This window comes from Rhincodon typus, chromosome 4, assembly GCF_021869965.1.
Source record: "Rhincodon typus isolate 14 chromosome 4, sRhiTyp1.1, whole genome shotgun sequence".
NCBI classification, from domain to species: Eukaryota; Metazoa; Chordata; class Chondrichthyes; order Orectolobiformes; family Rhincodontidae; genus Rhincodon; species Rhincodon typus.
In genome coordinates this window covers 95,870,311-95,880,001 of record NC_063335.1, presented here as the reverse complement: position 1 = coordinate 95,880,001, position 9,691 = coordinate 95,870,311, and the positions used below count along the sequence as shown (strand labels likewise).

General features: G+C 41.5%; 1 protein-coding gene across 1 annotated transcript in view; it reads left to right on the top strand.

The window, feature by feature from the left end:
- The first annotated feature begins 526 nt into the window (after window positions 1-526).
- Window positions 527-9,691, top strand: part of LOC109930338 (protein NDRG1-like) — a 119,606-nt gene continuing 110,441 nt past the window's right edge. The window contains exon 1 of the mRNA XM_048595589.1: window positions 527-633. The gene's annotated coding sequence lies outside the window, so the exon portion shown is untranslated. The remainder of the gene's footprint in view (window positions 634-9,691) is intronic.

Here is a 9,691-nt window from a genome sequence, read left to right as displayed (position 1 = left end):
GTGGCATACACTTGCTCACAGCTGCTCCAAGCTGTAAATACATTGTAATAGGATTCATTTACTGAAGAAAATCAGGGTCAATTTTGTTGAGGTCTATAAATAATAAACTGACTAGATTGTACTCACTTGACAAATTATTTCCATTAGATAGGGTGAAGAGCTTTATATAGATTATTTGAGAGAATAAATAGATTAGAAGTTATAAGTTCTTCTTTTCCCACAGAACAGAGGATCTATGAAATAACTTGGTAAAGCATATTGGAATTATTTACTTTGTACAGTTAGAGTTGGGAAGTTATATTAAACCGGGCTTTTCTAACAGGCTTTGACCTACAAAGAGATCTTATCTGTCTCATGACGATGTTTCAAGTACAGGCATGTACATTTAGAAGATTCTGCCAGGACTTCTGCTAATCAGAAGCTGTTTCACTCCCACATTTGTTACTGAATAGCTTACTACAAAGAAACAACTGCTGATTGGAAGACAAGCAGGTTGCGCAAATATCCCGACTTGCAGGCCTGGGATGGCGGGGAGCCGTAGGGGGTTTGCTGAAGGTTGCAAGGAACACAATGTTTGATCGCCAAGTGAGGGTATAAGGCTGGAATTCAGAGGGTGAAAAGACAGCACAGGAGGTAAGTAATTTGTGGGAAGTGGCTGAGAGCAGATTGTAGGGTAAAGAGACTCTGTCCTTTGAACATCCTGAAAGACTGCAGTCAAAATGGAAGAGTGGGCCTTCCAAGCCCATAGAGAATATGAGAGGAAGTTTATGTATGAGGGGACTGAGATGGTGTGAGTGCATGTATATGTATATGTGAGCGAGGGTGAGAGAGTATGTTTATGTGTGAGGGAGGATTTGTGTGTGTGTGTATGTGTGCGCGTGCACATGTATGTAAGGGAGAATATGTCCGTGTTTGTCTGTGTGTGAGAAAGAATATGTGTGTGTACATTTAGGCCATATTAAGAAGCAAAAATTGGCCATTCAGCCCATCAAATCTATTCAATGAGATCATTACCAATTTAATAATCCTCAATTCACTTCCCTACCTTATTCTCATAACCCTCGATTCCCTTACTAATAAAAGATGTCTATTTCAGCCATGAATATAACGAACAATCCAGCATTGTTGGCTCTCTGCAGTAAAGAATTTCATAGATTTATTACCCTCAGATGAACAATTCATTCTCCTCTCTCCTTCAAATGGGTGACCCCTTATTCTGCGCTTGTGCCCTCGTTCCAAAACTCTCCCACAAGGGGAAACATCTCCCCATCTAGCCTATCAAGTATCTTCAGAATCTTTCATGTTTCAATAAGGTTTCTTCTCAATTTTCTAAACTCCAATGATCATAAGCTTAACCTACTCAGCTTCTCCTCATAAGAAAATCCTTCATATCCAGAAACAACACAATGTACCCTGTCTGAAATACTTCCAATGCCAATCTTTCTTTAATATGGGACCAAAACTGTTCTCAGTATTCCAGCTGTGGTCTTACTAGTACCTCATACAGTTTTAGCAAAACTTTCGTATTTTTAACACTCTATTCCCCCTGAAATAAAGGCCAACAGTCCATTACATCCCCTATTATCCATGAATATGAATACTAGCTTTCTGCAACTCATGTACGAGGACCCTCAAATCCACCTGTTCCGCAGCTTTCTGCAATTTTTCAACATTTATATAATATTCATCTCTTCTATTTTTACTTTTCCCACATTGTTCTCCATCTGCCATGATTTTGCCCAGTCACTTAATCTAAATATATCCCTCCTTAGATTTTTTGTGTTATCCACATTATTTGCCTTCCACCCATTTTTGTGTCATTCATGAACTTGACGACAGTACATATATATAGTACATAATTATGGCCCCCAGAACTGATCCTTGTGGCTCTCCATAGTTACAGGCTACCATTCTGGAAATGTCCTCTTTAACCCAACTGTCTTCTATTAGTTAGGCAAACTTCTATCCATGCCAACATACTAGCCCAAAAATTTTAAAATTGTAGTGGCTGGCAATTGAACCCTGATCAAATACCTAGAATAAAGCTACACTTATCACCATAGCATCATCACTAGCTGCAGTATTGTTTGTGAGAGAGGATGACAGTATGTTGTGTGTGAAAAAGTGAGTGTTTGGGACAGAGAGTGATATGTGCTTTTGCAAGAGACAGGTTGCAGTGATGGAAAGTATCTCACTTGCAGCAGGAAGTAAATTGCGAATCCCAGAAACTGCCCTAATCCAGCATTTCTAATTTGCTCATGTACAGTTCCTGGAGACAGATTTTTGTTTTAAATAATCAGTTGCCTCCACTTAAATCAGAGTTTTGTTTTTCTCAGTGTCTGGAATCCAGAATAAGGAGATTAGACCACAGCAAGTCTGTCCTCAATGTATATGTTTTGAATAGGCTGAATGGAGAGAAAAGGTACACTTACAGATCTGCCCCAGGGCATGTTGGAAGAGGGGGCACCTTGAAAGAGGGAATTAGAGATCTTTTTGGGATAGGGGTCATCAAGTATCATTTGGGAGTGGGGTGAGAGATCCCATGGTTGGGAGGTCAGGTGTATTTAGGACTTTTAACTGTGGATGAGATTGCATGTAAATGGTGTCACACTCCTTGGAACTGTTCAACCTGTCAAGCCTCACCAAGACCAGTCAACAAGTGTCAATCAGTCAAGAATCAATGTGTTAAGAACTGTTAGGAAGGGTCAACAAATGTCAAATTGTCAAGAAGTATCAATGAGCATTGACCTATCAAGAAGTGTCAGGAAGCGTCAACCTGTTAAGAAAGATCAATCTCTCAATCAATATCAAGCTGTCAGCAAGTGTCAACAATAGTCAACAAGCATTGACCTGTCAAGAAGTGTCAGGTAATGTCAACTAGTCTGAACAATTATCAACCTATTAAGAAGTGTCACCTGTTGAAAAGGATCAAGAAATGTCTAGATGTGGCACCAAGCATCGACCTGGTAAGTAATGACAACCTGTCAACAAATTTCAATGATTGTCAAGATCAGTCAAGGAATGTCAAGAACAGGGAATGTCAAGAAGTATCATGTAGCATCAAAAAGGAAGAGGTGTTGTCTTAAAAAGTATTAAGTAGGTAAGTCCCTGGATCCTCATGGGATCTATCCCATGATATCGAGGGAGGCAAGAGAACAAATTGCTGGAGCAATGACAGACATCTTTGTATCCTCTTCGGCCACAGGTTAGGTCCCAGAGGACTGGAGAATAGCCAATGTTGTCCCTTTGTTTAAGAAGGATAGCAGGGATAATCCTGGAAATTACAGGCCTGTGAATCTCATGTCGGAGGTAGGGAAATTATTGGAAAAGATTCTCAGGGACAAGATCTGTACACATTTAGAAGCAAATGGATTTATTAGCGACAGACGACATGGTTTTGCTCGGGGGAGGTCGTGCCTCACTAACTTGATCGAGTTTTTAGAGGAGGTGCTGAAGACGATTAATGAAGGAAAAGCAAGTTGATGTTGTCTAAGTGGACTTCAGTGAAGCCTTTGTCAAGGTCCCTCGTGGCAGACTGGTACCAAAGGTGAAGCCACAGAGTATCAGGGGTGAGCTGGCAAGATGGATACAGAACTGGCTTAGTCATAGGAGACAGACAGTATCGGTGGAAGGATGCTTTTTGGAATGGAGGGCTGTGACTAGTGGTGTTCCCCGGGGATCAGTGCTGAGAACTGCTGGTTGTGATCTACAGAAATGATTTGGAGGAAAATGTAGATGGTCTAATTAATAAGTTTCTGGACGATACAAAGATTGGTGGTGTTGCAGGGGAATAGTGAGGAGAATTGTCAGAAGATACAACAGGGTATAAATCAGTTGGAAGCATGGGCAGGAAAATGGCAGATGGAGATTAATCTGGACAAATGTGAGGTACGGGTGGAAATTATACAATGAATGGCAGGACTCTTAGGAGTGTTGATATGCAGAAGGATCTGGGTGTGCAGTTCCACAGGTCACAGAAGGTGGCAGAGCAGGTAGATATGGTAGTAAAAAATGCTTATGGCATGCTTACCTTCATTGGAAGGGACATTGAGTATGAGGATAGGCAAGTTATGCTGCAGCTTTATAGAACTTTACTTAGACCACACTTAGAATGTTGCATACAATTCTGATCACCACACTACCAGAAGGATGTGGATGTTTTAGAGACAGTACTGAAAATATTTACCAGGATGTTGCTAGGTATGGGGGATTTTAGCTATGAAGAAATGTTGGATAGACTAGGTTTGTTTTTACTAGAATGCGGGAGGTTGAGGGGCTACCTGATAGAAGTTTATAAAATTGTGAATGGCATGGACAGAGTGGAAATTATCAGGCTTTTTCCCAGGGTGGAGGGGTCAATTACTAAGGGACACAGGTTGAAGGTACAAGGGGGAAAGTTTAAAAGAGATGTGTGAGGCACATTTTTCACACAAAGTGCCTGCAATGTATTGCCAGAGGGGGTGGTGGAAGTAGGATACAATATCAGCATTCAAGAAGCACCTGGATAAATACATGACTAGAAAGGGAATAGAGGGATATGGATCCTGTAAGTGAAGACCTTCTTAATGTGGAAGGGCAAAATGTGGTTGTGCAAGCTTGGAGGACTGAAGGACATGTTCCTGTGCTGTATTGTTCTTTGTCTTAACGCACCAGGAAGATTCATGAAATGTCAAACTGTAAGGAATTGTCAACATGTATCAACAATTATGAACAAGGGTTAACCTGTAAAGAAGTGTCAAAAAATGTTGAAGAAGTGTGAACCAGTCAAGAAATGTGAAGCTATCAACAAGTGTCAACAACTGTCAACATTTGTCAAAAGCATTGACTTGCCAAGAAGTGTAAGGAAATGTCAACAAGTAACACCTGTAAGAAGTATAAACAAGTATTGTTATGTTAACATGTCAACCTGTCAAAAAGGATCAATAATGTCAAGACGTGTCAGAGACTATTGGCTTATCACGAGCTATCAGAAAGTTTCAACAAGTTGAGAAGTGTCAACCTGCCAAGAACTGTCAACAAGTGTCAATCTGTCGAGAATGATCAAGAAATGTCAAGAAGTGTCATGCAGCATCAACCTATCAAGAAACATCAAGTGTGTTAACAAGTGTCAATATGTTTATTTATGAATGTGAGTGCTTATTCAATGGTGTAGCTGGTATAGTTCTCAACATAGAAATTTAGGTTATAGAATTACATTTTTCTCCTACTTATGGGGTTATCTGTGTCAGTATCGAAAGTGAAAGGGAAAATAGTGGTGCATTGAAGTAGATGCTAAATTGGCATATGGGTATAAGGGGCCATGGCAGATAGATAGAGGGCATTAGGTTGCATGGGTTGGTCTTGGTGGGGGATTGGGAGTGTGTGGAGTAAATAAGGTGCAAGTGGTAAATCACAGAATCCCTACAGTGTGGAAGCAGGCCCTTCGGCCCAACAAGTCCACACCGACTCTCAGTGCATCCCACCCAGACCCATTTCCCTATAACGTACCTAATCTACACATCCCTGAACACTATGGGCAATTTAGCATGGCCAATCCACCTAGCCTGCATATCTTTGGACTGTGGGAGGAAACCGGAGCACCTGGAAGAAACCCTCGCAGACACAGGGAGATTGTGCAAACTCCACACAGACAGTCAGTGAGTCAGCAGTGCTAACCACTGAGCCACCGTATCGCCCCAGTAAAGGCTGGAGGAATGTTTTAACTTTCTCCCCTTTTGGAGAGACTATAAGATGATAAGAAGTAGGAACAGGAATAGGCCTTTCGGCTCCAGAAGCCTTCTCCACCCGTCAATAGGACCATTCCTCACATCCACTTTCCTGCCCTTTCCCCTACTTCATGGATTCTCCTACTGATCAAAAATCTGTCTATCTAAGTCTTAAATATACACAATGATAGAGGCAAGATGTCCCTTTGGATCTGGTCCCAGGATACTTTGGTGCGGGTGATGTAAGACATCCTTTGGGATTGTGACAAGGCATACTTGTGCATTAAAAGTGCATAAACCCATTAGGACTGACAAATTTCTCAAGAAACTGTCCAAAAAATATGTTGTGAGAAAAAGGAGTAGCTGTTTCAGAATGCTTGCTCTTGTAAAATTACTATTACTAAAACTAAAATTACTAGGATTTCTACTACAAAACCGTCATTTCCACAATGGAGTGCCTATTGATGGACAGCCTCAACTATATATTGAGTTAAACTGTTCATTGACATAAAGATTAAGCTCTTAAGTCTTTTTTTAACTCACTTATGGGATACGGGTGTTGCTGGTTAGCCAGCATTTCTTGCCCGTCCCTAATTGCTCTTGAGAAGGTAGTGGTGAACTGCCTTCTTGAACTGCTGCAGTCCACATACTGTAGGATGACCCACAATGTCCCCAGGGAGTGAATTCCAGGATTTGACCCAGTGAAGAATGGCAATATATTTCCAGGTCAGGATAGCAAGTGGCTTGGAGGGTAGCCTGCAACTGGTGGTGTTCCCATGGATCTGCTGTCCTTGTCCTTCTAGCTGCAAGTGGTCATAGGTTTGAAAGGTGCTGCCTAAGGATCTTTGGTGAATTTTGCAGTGCATCTTGTAGATGGTATACATTGCTGCTATTAAGCAATGATGGTGGAGGGTGTAGATGCTTGTGGAGGTTGTGCCAATCAAATGGTTGTTTTGCTCTGGATGGTGTAAAGCTTCTTAAGAGTTCTTGGATCTGCAACCATCCAGGCAAGTAGGGAATATTCCATCACGCTCCTGACTTGTGCCTTGTAGATGGTGGACAGGCTTTGGGGAGTCAGGAGGTGACTTGTTCACTGTGGAATTCCTGGATCTGACCTGCTGTTGTAGCTACTATCTTTATGTGGCAAGTCCAGTTGAGTTTTTAGTCAATGGTAACCCCAAGGATGTTGATAGTGGGGAAATTCAGTGATGGGAACACCACTGAATGTCAGAGGGTGGTGGTTAGATTGTCTCCCATTGCAGATGTTCATTTCCTGGTATGTGTGTGGTGTGAATATTACTTACCACTTGTCTGCCCAAGTCTGCGTATTGTCCAGATCTTGTTGCTTCAGTTTTTGCCAAGCCACGAATGGAGCTGAACATGGTGTAGTTATCAGTGAACATGCCCACTTCTGACCTACTGATGGATAGAAGGTCATTGATGAAACAGCTGAAGACAGTTAGCCCTAGGACACTACCCTGAGGAACTCCTGCAGAGATGTCCTGCAGCTGAGCTGACTGAACTCTAACAACCACAACCATGTTGGAATGAATGGGTCATGGAGAGTGCAGTCAATGAGAGGGTGTTTTAAATCTTTATTTTCAAACTTCAAACACAGTGTTGGAGCCCCAAGACAGGCCTTCCACTCAGCCTGCCTCAGGAACTAGCAGCCTCTTAGGTTGTTCCCAGGTTCCCTGACCAACTCCTGGACCAAATCAGAAGTGAGGGTTTCCATTTTAAAAGGTCATGTTCACGGATCTGGGATTTCAACTCTGTACACCTAAACAATTGGGCCTGGTGTGGTGTGTGTGCACGTATGTGCGTGTGTGTGTGTGTGTGTGTGTGTGTCTGTATATGCATGTATGCGTGTGTGTGTGTGCGCACATGTGTGCATGCGTGTGTGTGTGCGTGTGCATGTGTGTGTGCATGTGCATGTCTGTGGGTGTGTGCATGCATGTGTGTAAGTGCGCATGTGCGTGTGTATGTGTGCATGTGTGTGTGTGTGTGCACATGCATGTGTGCATTTGTGCATATGTGCGAGTGTGTGCTTACATGTATGTGTGTGCGTGCATATGTGTGCGAGTGTGTGTGTATGTGGGTGTTCAGCAGGGGGGTATGTGAAATTGAGTGAGTACCCAGCTCACCACTTTCCCACCAACTCTTACGCTTACGCTCATAATTTAGGGCAGCACGTCGGCACAGTGGTTAGCACATCTGTCTCACAGCACCAGGGACCTGGATTTGATTCCAGTGTTGGGTGACTGTCTGTGTGGAGTTTGTACATTCTCCCTGTGTCTGCATGGATTTCCTCTGTGTGCTCTCATTTCCTCTTACAGTCCAAAGATTTGCAGATTAAGTGGTTTAGCCATGCTAATTGTAGGGATAGGGTGGGAGACTGCTCTTCAGAGGATCAGTGCAGACTCAATGGGCTGAATGGCCTCTTTCCGTACTGTAGGGACTCTATGATTCTCACATGGCAGGTTACAGGTGCTGAAATTGGCAATCCATCTGCCTTCCTTATATAAGTAATAAAGGGTCAATTCAGTTAGTTGAAAACTTACAATATAAACAAGATTATAAAACTTGCCTCACAATATTAACCTGCCTGGTTAACATGGTTGATGTGGTCAGAACAGTAGCTATCGATTTATTTTAAGAAAGATTTTTCAAATTACAGGAAAGAAAAGGTGTGTCATCCATATCCCCTCCCCTTCCCACCCACTTTGAACTCCACTTTCGTATAGAATCTCTCAAGGCTAATTTGGAGTATGTGTCAACAAAGGAGAAAGTAAGAATGGTGATACTTGAATCTAACTTAACTTGGCCCCATTCCTCAACCACTTCCCTAATGATCAGGATTTGGTGTCCAGTCTTTCTGTCTTTTACTCTGCTTCTTTGCAGATGTGGTAAATAAAAGGTTTCATTTGTTAAGTCTGCTGTTTGGCACTTTTGTAAATTAAGTATTTTGTTTTGAATAAGGAATAAAAACAGAAGTTGCTGGAAAAGCTCAACAGGTCTGGCAGCATCTGTGAAGAAAAATTCGGAGTTAACGTTTTGGGTCCTTCCTCAGACCTGCTGAGCTTTTCCAGGAATTTCTGTGTTTATTTGTGATTTACAGCATCCACAGTTCCATTGGTTTTTGTTTTGGGTAAGGTTGCGATAGAGAAAATTGAAACGTGTCTCCACCCTCTATGTAGAACCATAGGAGAATTGTGCACTAAACCTTTCTGAATCAGTGATAAGCCACCGCTAGATCATTGTACCCAGTTTTGAATATCACGCTTTTTGAAGTAGGCGTAGGAGAGATTTAGCTGAATAATATCAAAGATTAGAGAGGTCATTGCATGCTAAGATGAATAAATCTAGTTATTTGTCTTAGAGCAGAATAGGTTAAGGGAAGATTTAAGCAGGTATTAAGAATTCTGAAGGTTTTGAAAGATAATAAAGGGAGGGAAAAAAAACAAAAAGAATAATTAATGTAGATGTTGTGGCACAGTTCTGAGCCAGGAGGCACAGGATCAAGTCCTAACTGCTCCAGAGCTGTGTAATAAATGCTCTGAACAGGCTAATTAGAAAATGTCTAGAGTAATCAAGGATCTCCTTTGGTACGCTTGTACTGCCTTTAACAGGATCTGCCTGTAAATTGGTTATTAATTGGTGATTTAGTGGTGGTGAAATGTTACACAGGCGATTTGAAGGCAAGGAGAAAACAACTTTCAGTTGTGCATGAAACCACTGCTAGAAATAAAAAAAATTAGAAAAGTGATTAAGGAGAAGCTGTTTTTACTGGCTGGAGTGTTGGTAGTAATAATTGACAGAAGTATTAGAGAGAAGATTAGGTTTTTTATTATCCAGCAAGTTTTATAATCTTGTTTATATCGACTGTAAACAGGATAGAAGCAGATTCAACCATAATTTTCAAAACTGAATTGCATATATTCTTGAAAAGAAAAGAAATTGCTGATTATGGAGCAAGTATAGAAGAA